We start from the raw sequence: 15,672 nt of genomic DNA, 5'->3' as shown, positions 1-15,672 counted from the left end.
ACCTTCCATTCCCGGCTTCTATGCTTAGTCACCTCGCAAAATTCTCCACGTTGATATTCCGAGCTCGCGTGTCACCTGTCCCCTTCGCTCTCCGCGAGATGAATGACACCCTAACAAGCGTCTGACACTGACAGCAAAGTCCGGAGGCAAACCCGACCCCCGGGAGAAGACGGGGGCCGAGAGCTTGACCCGTCTCGTCATCTTGCTCAATTAGCGACCAAAATATGAGGCTTCCCGAGGTAGCGGGGACGTGCACCTGTCTATATCGTATGACCAATTAACTCAGCAACAACAAACACTGCAATTGTTAGTCTATAGCAGACCCGGGCATTTTACGGCCCGCGGGCCAAATACGGCCCGCGGACCCACTCTGACTGGCCCGCGAAAGGTTGCTTGGACTTAAGAAAATAAAACCTACTTTCAAAATTGTGCGTAATGCGTGGACTAAAACAGCCGGGCTTTTACTTTGAAACCTGTTTACGGCATGCGTACGTCATTTACGTCCAGGTACTGAAACAAGTCTGAGTGCATGTGACTAGCAGCAACTCAATGGTAACCCTAAAATGTCTGCATACGCCAAAAAAAGAAACGTGGACGCTAAAGTTCGTGGTTTTAAAAAAAATATGGACAACTAAATATTTATTTACAGACGTCGGTGGTAAACCCGTGTGTTTACTTTGTGGTGAGCAGGTCGCCGTGTTTAAGGAATACAACGTGAGTAGGCATTACGAGACGAAGCATGCAGAAAAATACGGACATCTGACTGAGGCTGGAAGAGCGCGGTTATCTGAAGATTTGCTAGCGAAGCTAGAAAAACAACAAGGCTATTTTACCAAGCTATATGCAGCCCGGGATGCAGCAACCAAGACCAGCTTTGTGATATCTCATAAAATCGCTAAAAACTGTAAGCCGTTTTCGGAGGGAGAGTTTGTGAAAGAGTGCTTGGTGGACTCTGCAGCACTAATATATCCGGAGAAAAAAGAAGCATTTGAGAAAGTCCCGCTGTCCAGGCGAACGGTGACCAGAAGGGTGGAGGACATCGCGGAGAATCTCCGACTTCAGCTAAAAAGTGGAGTAGCAAGTTTTGACTTTTTCTCCTTGGCTTTGGACGAGAGCTGTGACGTCCGCGACACGGCGCGGTTACTCGTGTTTCTCCGAGGAATAACACAGGATTTCACGATTACGGAGGAGCTGGCAGCAGTGAGATCAATGAAAGGAACAACCACGGGGAGTGATTTGTTCAAGGTAAACGCATGCATGGACAAGCTTGAACTGAAATGGGACAAACTGGTAGGAGTCACTACTGATGGTTGTCCCAATCTGACCGGGAAATAGTAGGACTTTTGAAACGGATGCAAGATAAAGTGACTGAACTTGACGCTGAGCATAAATTGGTGTTTATTTGGTGTTTTTCTACCTACACATGTGAGCAAACATTCTCAGTAATGAAGTTTACCAAATCCAGGTACAGGTCCTCTCTGACTGAAGACCATCTGTCAGATGTGCTTCACATCTCCACCTCAAACATTCAACCTGACCTTGATGCTCTTGTTAAAGCTCAACAGAGGCTAGATTTCTCTCGCTGAAGAAAAAAAAATACTGAAACATGTTTGTTCTGCACTGTTTGGCAGTTTGATAAAAATGTTGAGTTATGTTACATTATTGTGGTATCGTTATAGAAAGTTAAAAATAAAGCATTGTGGTAATGTGACTGAAAAGCAGTCAAAAATGTAGCAAACTTACCTCTGTTTTCACTGAATAAATTCAGGTTTTTTGTAAAACAACCTCACTCTCTCATTATCTAACAATAACACATACTCTTACCAGCTTCTGTAAACAATACAATTTACTTATTTCAATGTTGAAATAAAATTAATAACGAGTAGATTTCAAATTTTGGTCCGGCCCTCCACAATATTTTCTGCTTCTCATTTGGCCCCTGGGGAAAAATAATTGCCCACCCCTGGTCTATAGTCACTGGCAAAAGTCTTGTCGCTTATCCATTTTGTAGAAACAATTGCTAATAACCTGACTAAATTTTTCAATTGGTTTCAGAAATGGCTCATATGAAAGCTAAGACCCTCCCAAATGATGTTGAATGTACAAAAATATATTTGTTTCACTGAAAAAAGATTTATCATTTAATGAAGGCATAAAGGTCAAATTTTGGCAAGACAAAAGTTTTGTCACCTGCAAAAAGTAGTGTGAAAATTGAACAAAAAAATGTACTTCAAATACAAAAATATCTTACATAACACAAGAGACTACAATTTCTGGAGAAATTACTCTGGGTCTTTGCTGTGTGGAGATACAGATCTTAGCCCCGCCCAGGTTGGTGTGGGGACATTTCGGGGACAATATCAGGTCACTTCTTGTTGATTTGGGGACATTTAGGGAGCATGTCTAGGTCATATCAGGTCATTTAGGGACATTTGGGGGGCGTGTCCTGGTCATTTCAGGTCTTTAGGGGACATTTGGGGGCGTGTCCTAGTCATCAGGTCATTTGGTGACATTTAGGGGGCGTGTCCTGATCATATCAGGTCATTTGGGGACATTTGGGGGGGCGTGTCCTGGTCATATCAGGTCATTTGGGGACATTTGGGGGCGTGTCCTGGTCATTTCAGGTCATTTGGGGACATTTGGGGCCGTGTCCTAGTCATATCCGGTAATTTGGGGACATTTAGTGGGCGTGTCCTGGTCATTTCAGGTCATTTGGGGACATTTGGGGGCGTGTCCTAGTCATATCAGGTCATTTGGGGACATTTGGGGCCGTGTCCTATTCATATCAGGTAATTTGGGGACATTTAAGGGGCGTCGCCTGGTCATATTAGGTCATTTGGGGCCGTGACCTAGTCATATCAGGTAATTTGGGGACATTTTGGGGGCATGTCCTGGTCATATCAGGTCATTTGGGGACATTTGGGGCTGTGTCCTAGTCATATCAGGTCATTTGGGGACATTTAGGGGGCGTGTCCTGGTCATATCAGGTCATTTGGGGGGCGTGTCCTAGTCATATCTACTCATTTCCTGTTGATTTTGGAACATTTTTTTCTTGCCAGCGAAAATGAATGGGTAATTTGGACGTCCATGGCCGTCAATGGCCTCGACTTACAGTTGCGGCAATGGAATCCAAGTACATTGGCATCAATAGAATCGACAAACATGGCCGTCAATGACATTAAAGTAAATGCCATTGAAAATGAATAGGAAATTTGGACGTCCATGGCCGTCAATGGCATTGACTTACATATATGTCAATGGAATCCAAGTACACTGGCATCAATACATTTGACATACATGGCCGTCAATGGCATCAATGCAATGAAAATTCCATTGGAAACTCCATTGGAAGTGAATAGGAAATTTGAGCCAACGTTGCATCCCATTAAAAATGAATGAGAAAGTTTTTGGCAAATTTCCAGGGAACTGTATTTTTTTTTCCAAATTCTATTTACAACTTTTATGCCCCTCACCATCCATGGTGGCAAAATCATGGTCTGGGGTTACATCCAGTATGGGGGAGTGCGACAGATCTGCAGGGTGGAAGGCAACATAAATAATCTGAAATATCAAAAAAATTTTAACTGCCTCTTACATTCCTAACCATAAAAAGGGACAAATTCTGCAGCAGGATGGTGCTCCATCGCATACTTCAATTAAAATCCTCCAGGACTGGCCAGCCCAGTCACCAGGCATGAACATCACTGAGCATGTCTGGGGTAGGAAGAAAGAGGAAGCATGGAAGACGAAACCCAAGAATGTTGAAGAACTCTGGGAGCCATGCAAGACTGCTTTCTTTGATGTTCCTGATGACTTCATCAATAAATTGTATGAATCCTTGCCCATGGAAGTCATACAAAAATATTAACATTTGGATCTCACAGCACCACTACTTAATTCGCTTATGTTATGTAACATATTTTTGTATTTGAAGTACATTTTTTGTTCGTTTTCACACTACTTTCTGTAGGCAACAAAACCTTTGTCTTGCCAAAATTTGACCTTTATGTCTTGAATAAATAATAAATATGAAACAAATATATTTTTGAACATTCAACATCATTTGGGAGGGTCTTTGCCTTCATATGAGTCATTTCTGAAACCAATTGAATCATTAAAAGTCAGGTTATTAGTAGGGCTGTCAAAATTATCGCGTTAACGGGCGGTAATTTTTTAAATTAATCACGTTAAAATATTTGACGCAATTAACTAGTGCTGCAACGATTAATCGATTAACTCGAGCATTCGATTAGAAAAAAAGATTCGAATTAAATTTTGCTGCTTCGAGTATTCGTTTAATTAAAGTGGCGTTGTAATGGTTTGTTTTGAAAGTGTTTGCTTTTAGTTTTACTGATTTTGGTGGATACACTGCCCTCTAGTCTGCCTCATTTCACATGGCTGAATCCAGCTTCTCCCTGTTAAGACCAACTAAGCTAAGTTTTTGTTTGAGCTAATGTTTTTTTCATGCATTCGTGATTGAGTTTAAAAGTATATTTAGCCAATTTTTGTGGGAATATGTGTCTGAACCAATTGTTAACAGCACTGTAAAAAAAAAAAAAAAAAAAAACTTTAGTATCTTATAGCATTTAAGCTAGCGGACTTTTGCTATGTAAGTTAGCCAATTGTTCTTTTGTTGTACATAGATCCTTATTTATTTTTTTTATACCAATTGGTGGTGAGCTTATGTGTTTTAATTTTTTATATTCCTTATCCGATTACTCGATTATTCGAACTAACTAGTTCATCGATTAATCGACTACTAAAATAATCGATAGCTGCAGCCCTACAATTAACAATTGCCAAAATTTATATGATCGGGAAAACTTATCGGGAATGATTGGAATTGAATCGGGAGCAAAAAAAAAAGCAATCGGATCGGGAAATATCGTGATCGGCAGATACTCAAACTAAAACAATCGGGATCGGATCGGGAGCAAAAAAACATGATCGGAACAACCCTAGTTATTCCCTGACTAAGGAGTTTTTCAGTTATATTTCATTTCTTTATTTAGACAATGTTGAGTGGTCTTAACACTAATGTTAATTTTTGCATTCCTGGATAGTTGAGGTTATTAACATGTTAATTTTAGGGCTGTCAAAATTATTGCGTTAACGGGCGGTAATTAATTTTTTTAATTAATCATGTTAAAATATTTGACGCAGTTAACGCACATGCCCCACTCAAACAGATTAAAATGACAGCACAGTTAAATGTGTACTTGTTGTGTTTTTCGGAGTTTTGTTGCCCTCTGCTGGCGCTTGGGTGCGACTGATTTTACAGGCTTCAGCACCCATGAGCATTGTGTAAGTAATTATTTACATCAACAATGGCGGGCTACTAGTTTATTTTTTGATTGAAAATTTGACAAATTTTATTAAAACGAAAACATGAAGAGGGGTTTTAATATAACATTTCTATAACTTGTACTAACATTTATCTTTTAAGAACGACAAATCTTTCTATCCATGGATCGCTTTAACAGAATGTTAATAATGGTAATGCCATCTTGTTGATTTCTTGTTATAATAAACAAATACAGTACGTATGTACCGTATGTTGAATGTATATATCCATCTTGTGTCTTATCTTTCCATTCCAACAATAATTTACAGAAAAATATGGCATATTTTATAGATGGTTTGAATTGCAATTAATTACGATTATTTAATTTTTAAGCTGTAATTAACTTGATTAAAAATTTTAATCGTTTGACAGCCCTAGTTATTAGCAACTGTTTCTCCAAAATGGATAAGCAAGAAGACTTTTGTCAGGGACTGTAGATTTGGAGATGCCGCAGTCGTCTTAAATAAGCAAATAATGGCTTGATGACATCGTCTCCAACAGCAGGGAGCCGATCTTCCGATCAGCGACCGGTAGGAATATCTGCTGACAACTTGCGGGCATGTTTACAGCCTGGAACACGTCGGGCCTATTAAAAATCCAAACTCTTTTCTGTAACGGGGCCACGAAACGGACTATCACAGGTGTGAAACTCGCGGACTGAGCCCTTCCACTTCTGCGTCAATTAAATATTTAAATATTGCTATGTTTCCGAACAGCCCAGGTCTAACAGTCCAGCGCGTAAGACTCGATTTTGGAAGCTGCGCAACACCTGTTGGCGCATGTAACCACTCTGACTTCTTTGTTCATTTGCAATTGTCCTGAGAAATCCAACACTGCCGCCTGTATTCCCAAAACACATTCCTGGCCTGCATCTGTGCGTGTGTGTTATTCCACATGGAGCAGATTCCAGCAGCTCCATTTTTGGTGTAATAATCTAATTTTAGTGGCGGAAGTGGCACAAAGTGGATTATGAGCCGGTTTGTATCTTTAGTTTAAAGACGCGTCGCCCTTCCCGTTTGACACGCACAAGGGTGTAGGTTTGCATAGGGACGCTAGGGACATAACACTACCAACTTTTTCGGACGATCGAATTTTCCCCACCAATATTGAAGCAACCTTATTTGCATTATATAATGACTTCAGTTATAGAGGTCATTTAGATTCTATTTCCATATGCCGTAAGGGTAGAATTGACCCTACTCTTATTAAGTGAATTATTTTCATTATGTTCAGACTTAAATTTACCCCTTTTCACTTGCTGAATGTGCCAGTCCGTTTTTTCCCCCTCAAATGCATGTTTGATTGATTGATCACTTAAACAATATGTTGACAACTAAAGATGTCCCGATCACGTCATTTTCAAAGTATTGGAATCGGCAAAAAAATATCGGACATGCCTTTTTTTAATATATATATATACATTTTAATTAAATCGTTTTCTAATTGTATTTAACATTACAGACAAAATGTCTTACATTCATCCAGAGTCTTTAGTTTTGGCTACAAGTAGGGCTATCAAATTTATCATGTAAACGGCGGTAATTAATTTGAGTTAATCACGCTAAAATATTTAATGCAATTAACGCATGCGCTGCACGACCCACTCACGCATTGTCGTGTTAAATCTATAATGGCACCGTTTTACCTACATATAGAGCTAACAGGTAGCGTAAAATGAGTAGAGAGAATTTTGGCAGTCTTTGGAGCCTCTTTTAAATAGGCTAAAGCCTTTAAATCCCTCTCTCAACAATTAGAAATATCGTGGGAAGCAATGTGGGGAAGAACGGTAAAGGTTGACTTTTTCTTAACACCCTATGTTACTTCCCAACGCAGAGAAGATATATCAATTGGTGCCACTACACACAGTCATGGTTGCACTTCCCATCATGCATTTGGGCAGTGCCACTACGCACAGTCATGGTTGCACTTCCAATCATGCATTTGGGCAGAACAGTTAAATGGCTACAGTATCATTTACTGAAAGCTCAACAAATACACTAGATGGCAATATTTAGTCACAATATACAAAGTCACATTAATCCTTTAAGAATTACAAGTCTTTCTATCCGTGGATCCCTCTCACAGAAAGAATGTTTATAATGTAAATGCCATCTTGAGGATTTATTGTCATAATAAACAAATACTGTACTGTATGTTGAATATATATATTCGTCCGAGTTTTATTCATTTTTTTCTTAATGCATTGCCAAAATTTATATGATCGGGAATGATTGGAATTGAATCGGGAGCAAAAAAAAAAGCAATCGGATCGGGAAATATCGTGATTGGCAGATACTCAAACTAAAACAATCGGATCGGGAGCAAAAAAACATGATCGGAACAACCCTAGTTATTCCCTGACTAAGGAGTTTTTCAGTTATATTTCATTTCTTTATTTAGACAATGTTGAGTGGTCTTAACACTAATGTTAATTTTTGCATTCCTGGATAGTTGAGATTATTAACATGTTAGTTTTAGGGCTGTCAAAATTATCGCGTTAACGGGCGGTAATTAATTTTTTAAACTAATCACGTTAAAATATTTGAAGCAGTTAACGCACATGCCCCGCTCAAACAGATCAAAATGACAACACAGTGTCATGTCCTCTTGTTACTTGTGTTTTTCGGTGTTTTGTCGCCCTCTGCTGGCGCTTGGGTGCGACTGATTTTATGGGTTTCAGCACCATGAGCATTGTGTAATTATTGACATCAACAATGGCGAGCTACTAGTTTATATTTTGATTGGAAAATTTTAATAAAACGAAAACATTAAGAGGGGTTTTCATATAAAATTTCTATAACTTGTACTAACATTTATCTTTTAAGAACAAGTCTTTCTATCCATGGATCGCTTTAACAGAATGTTAATGTTAATGCCATCTTGATTTATTATAATAAACACATACAGTACTTATGCACAGAATGTTGAATGTATATATCCATCTTGTGTCTTATCTTTCCATTCCAACAATAATTTACAGAAAATTATGGCATATTTTATAGATGGTTTGAATTGCAATTAATTCCGATTAATTTTTAAGCTGTGAAAAACTCGATTAAAAATTGTAATCATTTGACAGCCCTAGTCTTAACACAAATGATAATTTTTGCATTCCTGGATAGTTGAGATTATTAACGAGTATATGTTAATTTTAGGGCTGTCAAAATGATCGCGTTAACGGGCTGAATGTTGAATGTATATCGTCCGAATTTTATTAATTTTTTTCTTAATGCATTGCCAAAATGTATATGATCGGGGAAAAATTATCGGGAATAATTGGAATTGAATCAGGAGCAAAAAAACAAAAAAAAAGCAATCGGATCAGGAAATATCGGGATCGGCAGGTACTCAAACTAAAACGATCGGGAGCAAAAAAACATGATTGGAACAACCCTATTTATTACTCATATTCATTTTGACATTTCATTTGACAAATTTGAAAAAAAGGTTTCATTAGGACCTTATTTTTCAAATTTTGGGATTCTCTGATAATTGCTTCATGTTGCAGGTATTTAAGGGCTAAGCAACATTACTCCATGTGACCCATTACTTCCATTTTCTAAAATGGCGACAATCAACAAAAAAAAAAGAAAGTTGTGACGGTCGACGCTTCAAGGATAGGTGGAAATTGGACTATTTCTCCACTAAAATACGCAACAACCGTGTCTTGCCTCATTTGCAAAGAGACAGTTGCTGTTTTTAAAGATTTCAATGTGAGGCGATACTACCAAACAAGACACGCTGACATGTACGACAAGATTACAAGGAAGATACGTAATTGAAGCAATTTGAAGCTAGTTTAATTTCTGAATGAATCACTGAATGACTAGCTAAATTTTGCTTAAATATATTGTTCTACGTAAAGGACGTCGCCCCCCCGCATTTTTACCACGCCAAATCTGGCCCCCTTGGCAAAAAGTTTGGACACCCCTGTTTTAAACGAAACATTAAACATCAGTTAATGACAGAAAATGACAGACATTTTGATTGATAAACATATTACCTTCGTTTTATGACTAGGTTGAAACAAAAGCGGTTGCGTGACGTCTGTAAACGGAGGTTTCCAGGGTAAAACGGACAAATTAAAAATAGTTCGGGGGCTAAATGCACTATGAATCTGCTATGGCAGCATATAGACATATTGGTCTATCAAACACAACAGTTCAGTTTATTTTAAAGAGGGGTGCAAGAGCAGAAACTGCTTTTTCAGTCTCTGTGTTTTCCGCCATATACATTTTTCTGCAACACACACACTGTGAATTCAATTTCCACACATACACTTTTTTTTTTAATTACCATCCATACAAGCTGGCAGAGGTCTTCCCATGCATGGAGGTTTCACATGTTGATATTGCAAAACAGATGGGAATGAAATCATTGCGATTCCAAAGATGAGGCATGGTGAATGTGTACGTGTCAATTAAATCCACATGCACGATGCCCATAGGAATACTCACTTAGACGCATTCCAAAAAAACAAACAAATCATTGGGAAATAAAGGGCCCCTAAATTTTATGGATTTTTCCTTGGCCCCCTCAAAAACAAACAAAAAAAAAACGTTTCATGAATTAATGCTGTTGTTAGTGCTTGTAATTCCTTGGCAGCAGATCATAAAACAAGTTATTTAGATGAGGTAATTTATTCGCTCATTAGGTCATCCAGATTTATGACTACGCATTAAGCATAATTTTCACGTGATTTCGTGCAAAAAAAAGCGTTTGAAGCCGAAAGTCTTTTAAAATACATTTTGGATCGATTTTGGCAAGCGCAACGCGGGCGGCTTTATCATGCGCGGATAATTGCGCAAATTTCAGCAATCTGTTATAAGGTTCCGGGAAGAATAATGTTTGTAGAGCTGAGTCATTTAATGCACAAAGGCAATTAAACAAAGCGGCTGCATTGATTTTGTTTTTATTGCGTGTGGTTATATCGCTGTCATGAATTCTAATTAAAAGCAACTTTTGATTTTTTTTTTTTTCCCCAGCCGCAAAAACAGCGCTATAATATCGAACAATTGTTTCTGCATTGACAATAAATCGAGTTTTTTTTTTTTTAACACAGAATGACAAATTGGATGATTAATTCGGTACAACAATGAATTCGCTTTTAGATTAAAAAAAATGTTATAAGCAACCTATTCTAACAATGGTTTAATTGAAAATTATTAATTTAAAAGTAGGCAAAGCTCACCATGTGCGTCCTTAAAGATGCGTCTTCACCCAGCAAAGTGTCCTCGTGCACATCCAGCTTCGGCGCGTCTGAAAAAAAAAAAGCAGGACGAGAAATAGAAAAAGGAGGAGGAGGAGGAGAGGAGAGGGGAAAAAAACTTATTGCAAGGACAGCAACTGCGAGTTTAAATGTCTCTAATTTTGCTTATTATTATTATTGTCTTCCCATTTGTTGCTATACTTTTCTATTGTAAATGTGTAATACAATATAACAGCAATAACCTACATGTAGACTTTTTGCTGGGGACGGGACATTAATAAGACCAAACACATTGGGTGAATCTGGGCTACATTTCTCACGAATATGTACCTAATTAAATGATTAATGCAAAATAAATCTGTATTATACTAACTATAAATAATTTTTTTTTTTTTTTTTAATTCCATTGTCTGGATTTGATTAGCAAATTTATATTGCAATATTTGAACATAACTAGGGCTGTCAAATGCTTAAAACAATTGAACTATTAAAAACATGCCCCCCTAGCATGTATTGCAGCGCTACAGATGTAAATAATCAAAATTCATGTTCTGGGCTGATTGTTTCTTCAGTTACTGTTCCAGTTGTTTCATTAATTTCTCTATATTGAATTTTGTAACACTTTATTTGACAGTCGCGGTTTACAGACCGAATATTACGGAATACTTTTTTAAAAAAAAAAAAACAAATATCAATAAATCACTGCCAACATCTCTTAGTCAAAATGAATTGGACGTCTGTCCTTGTCAATGGCAGGCAATGAATTAAACACCACGGGAGGTGTTTAAAATTTACTCATGGCCATAATTCAAGAATTTATTTTGATCATTTAATTATGATTTATCCATAAAAGGTATATTCAAAAATATAAGAAATACAACAAAGATGAAAAAAACATTTTATTAGATGAGTCTCAATCATCTCACACCTAATATTATAAATATATAATATGTTTGTACCAGGGCTGTCAAACGATTAAAATTTTTAATCGAGTTAATCACAGCTTAAAAGTTAATTAATCGTAATTAATCGCAATTCAGACCATCTATAAAATATGCCATATTTTTCTGTAAATTATTTTTGGAATGGAAAGATAAGACAGATCTATGGATTCAACATACTGTACATAAGTACTGTATTTGTTTATTATAACAATAAATTAAGATGGCATTAACATTAACATTCTGTTAAAGCGATTTATGGATAGAAAGACTTGTAGTTCTTAAAAGATAAATGTTAGTACAAGTTATAGAAATTTTATATGAAAACCCCTCTTAATGTTTTCGTTTCCATAAAATTTTCAATTAGCTCGCCATTGTTGATGTCAATAATTACACAATGATCATGGTGCTGAAACCCATAAAATCAGTCGCACCTAAGCGCCAGCAGAGGGCGACAAAACACCAAAAAACACAAGTAACAAGTGGACATGACACTGTGCTGTCATTATAATCTGTTTGAGCGTGGCATGTGCGTTAATTGCGTCAAATATTTTAACGTGAGTAATTTTTAAAAAGTAATTACCGCCCGTTAACGTGATAATTTTGACAGCCCTAAAATTAACATATACTTGTTAATAATTTCAACTATCCAGGAATGCAAAAATTATCATTTGTGTTAACACTAGGGCTGTCAAACGATTAAAATTTTTAATCGAGTTAATCACAGCTTAAAAATTAATTAATCATAATTAATCGCAATTCAAACCATCTATAAAATATGCCATATTTTTCTGTAAATTATTGTTGGACTGGAAAGATAAGACACATGATGGATATATACATTCAACATACGGTACATAAGTACTGTATTTGTTTATTATAACAATAAATCAACAAGATGGCATTAGCATTATTAACATTCTCTTAAAGCGATCCATGGATAGAAAAACTTGTAGTTCTTAAAAGATAAATGTTAGTGCAAGTTATAGACATTTTATAATAAAACCCCTTAATTTTTTCGTTTTAATAAAATTTGTAAAATTGTCAATCAAAAAAATAAACTATAGCTCACCATTGTTGATGTCAATAATTACCCAAGCGCCAGCAGAGGGCGACAAAACACCAAAAAACACAAGCAACAAGCGAACATGACACTGTGCTGTCATTTTAATCTGTTTGAGCGGGGCATGTGCGTTAATTGCGTCAAATATTTTAACGTGATTAATTTTTAAAAATTAATTACTGCCCGTTAAGGCGATAATTCTAACATATACTCGTTAATAATCTCAACTATCCAGGAATGCAAAAAATAAATTTGTGTTCAGACCACTCAACATTCTCTAAATAAAGAAATTAAATATAACGGAAAAACTCCTTAGTCAGTGAATAACAAAAATAAAAGTTGAGTATAATTTTTGCAGGTTAGCAAACTCACAGTTTAATGTTCTGCTAACTCTGAGGTCAGAATTTCAATAGCAAAATTAGTGGGGTGTTCCCCACCTACACAACATTGATGTCTTTTTACATCCAGTGGCTGCTGCTGCTAGTCGAAAAAAAACTTTGGCATTGTTGTCGACATATTGATTTTCTTACCAGTTTCTGTACATTTGTAAATTGTGTCGAGCCAAAGATTTGTTTCCGTTAATTGTTAATCACGTCTTACTTCATGGTCTTATCTAATTGTTCGACGCGCTCCATTTAGTTTAGTGGAATTGGAATCTAATTGGCGGGGCGGCATGCACAAGATGGTTGTCAGATGTGAAGCAAAGCTTATACAGATGGAAATGGAGAGGGAACACTTGATTGGTGGGAAAGAAGGAACGCCGTAAAACTGATTGATGGCGTCCCTGGAGGAATGTTTCCCCAGGTGCGCTTCTTCACGCATGTGCGTGTCTGCGCTTAACTCTTTGGCTGCCATTGACTGTGACAGACGTCCAATCCATTTGGACGGAGCGCAGTGATGCTTTGTGTGGTGCGTTCAATAAAAAAGAGCTGTTTCTTGAGGTGCGGTGTAAGGTGATACGGATTCCCGAAAGGAACATCTACAGAAAAAAAAATTTAAACCATCTTGTGCGCACCAGATAGTATGTGGTGCACACAAGAAATTATCGCGCACCAGACAGTTCTCTTTCATAGGCCACAAACTGCAGGTGAAAATCGGACACCAGCAGTTTTGGCGTGCTAAAAATGATAATACAGGATTTAGTTGAGCTCTACTTCAATCTTGGACTCAACTATAAAGATATCACTGCATTACTTGCACATCGTCACCATTACATTGTCAGATAGTTTCTAGTGTTCACCAAATACCAATGATCTGGTGCGCACCAGATTGTTTCTCGTGCGCACCAAATCGTTTCTAGTAGTGCTGCAACGATTAATCGACGAACTCGAGTATTCGATTAGAAAAAAATATTCGAATTACATTTTGTTGCTTCGAGTATTCGTTTAATTAAAGTGGCGTTGTAATGGTTTATTTTGAAAGTGTTTACATTTAGTTTATTGAGAAGGGTGGATACATTGCCCTTCATTCTGCCTCATTTCACATGGCTGAATCCAACTGCTCCCTGTTAAGACCAACGTAAGCTAAGTTTTTGTTTGGGCTAATGTTTTTTAATGCATTCGCAATTTAGTTTGTATGTATATTTAGCCATTTTTTGTGGGAATACAAGTCTGAACCATTTGTTAACAGCATTGGAGAAAAAAAAGTTAGCATTTTATAGCATTTAAGCTAGCAGACTTTTGCTATACTAGTTAGCCAATTGTTCTTTTGTTGTAAATGGATCATTTATTTATTTTTAATACTGTGGGAGTCTCAGCTCAGGTATTTTAATTTTTCATGTTCCTTATCAGGTTACTCGAGTATTCGAACTAACTACTTCATCGATTAATCGACTACTAAAATAATCGATAGTTGCAGCCCTAGTTTCTAGTACACGCCACATACTATTTGGTGCGCACCAGATTGTTTGTCGTCCTTATCAGATAGTTTCTAGATTACTAGTTTCCACAAATACTCTGGTGTGGACCAGATTGTTTCTGGTGCGCACCAAATACTCTCTGGTGCGCAGCAGATTGTTTCTTATGCGCGCCACATTCTATCTGGTGTGCACCAGATTGATTCTAATGTGCATTAGATAGTTTCTAGTGCACGCCACATACTCTGGTGCGCAGCAGATTGTTTCTCGTGCTCACCAGTTTCTAGTACGCTCAACATACTATCTGGTGAACACCAGATTGATTCTCGTGTGCACAGGATAGTTTCTAGTGCACGCCACATACTCTCTGGTGCGCACCAGATTGTTTCTCGTGCGTGCTACATACTATCTGGTACGCACCAGATTGTTTCTTGTGTGCACCAGATAGTTTTTAGTGTGTGCCACATTCTATCTGGTGCGCACCAGATTGTTTCTCGTGCACGCCCCATTCTATCTGGTGCGTACCAGATTGTTTCTCATGTGCACAAGATAGTTTCTAGTGCACACCACTTTCTACTGCAAGCCACATATTATCTAGTGCGCACCAGATAGTTTCTCGTACATACCAAATACTCTCTATGCACACCAGCACCAGATTGTTTTTTTAGTCCGTGTCACATTCTATCTGGTGTGCAGTAGATTGTTTCTCGTGTGCACCAGATAGTTTTTAGTGTGCACCCCATTCTATCTCGCAGATTGTTTCTCGTGTGCACCAGATAGTTTCTAGTGCACACCAGTTTCTACTGCGGCCACATTCTATCTGGTGCGCACCAGATTGCGTCTCGTGCACACCAGTTTCTAGTGTGCACCACATTCTATCTGGTGCGCACCAGATTGTTTCCTGTTCACACCAGTTTCTAGTGCGCGCAACGTACTGCCTGGTGCGCACCAAATGGTTTCTAGTCCGTGCCACATTCTGTCTGGTGTGCAGCAGATTGTTTCTTGTGCGCACCAGATTGATTTTCGTGTTCACCACATGGTTTCTAGTGCATGCCACATACTCTCTGGTGCACACCAGATTGTTTCTCGTGCGTGCGACACACTATCTGTTGCGCGACACATACTACCTAGTGCGCACCAGATAGTTTCTCGTACATACCAAATACTCTCTGTGCACACCAGATTGTTTCTTGTGTGCACCAGATAGTTTTTTTTAGTCCATGCCACATTCTAACTGGTGTGCAGCAGATTGATTGTCGT

At 37.9% G+C, this 15,672-nt stretch overlaps 1 protein-coding gene across 1 annotated transcript in view; it reads left to right on the top strand.

Moving 5' to 3' along the window:
• The window catches only part of LOC130929280 (calpain-5-like), a 43,425-nt gene that overhangs the window by 13,540 nt on the left and 14,213 nt on the right, over nt 1–15,672 (top strand). The window lies entirely within an intron of this gene.

This window comes from Corythoichthys intestinalis, chromosome 13 (assembly GCF_030265065.1).
Source record: "Corythoichthys intestinalis isolate RoL2023-P3 chromosome 13, ASM3026506v1, whole genome shotgun sequence".
NCBI classification, from domain to species: Eukaryota; Metazoa; Chordata; class Actinopteri; order Syngnathiformes; family Syngnathidae; genus Corythoichthys; species Corythoichthys intestinalis.
The sequence above is the reverse complement of the archived record's forward strand: the minus strand, read 5'-3'. Positions and strand labels throughout refer to the sequence as shown.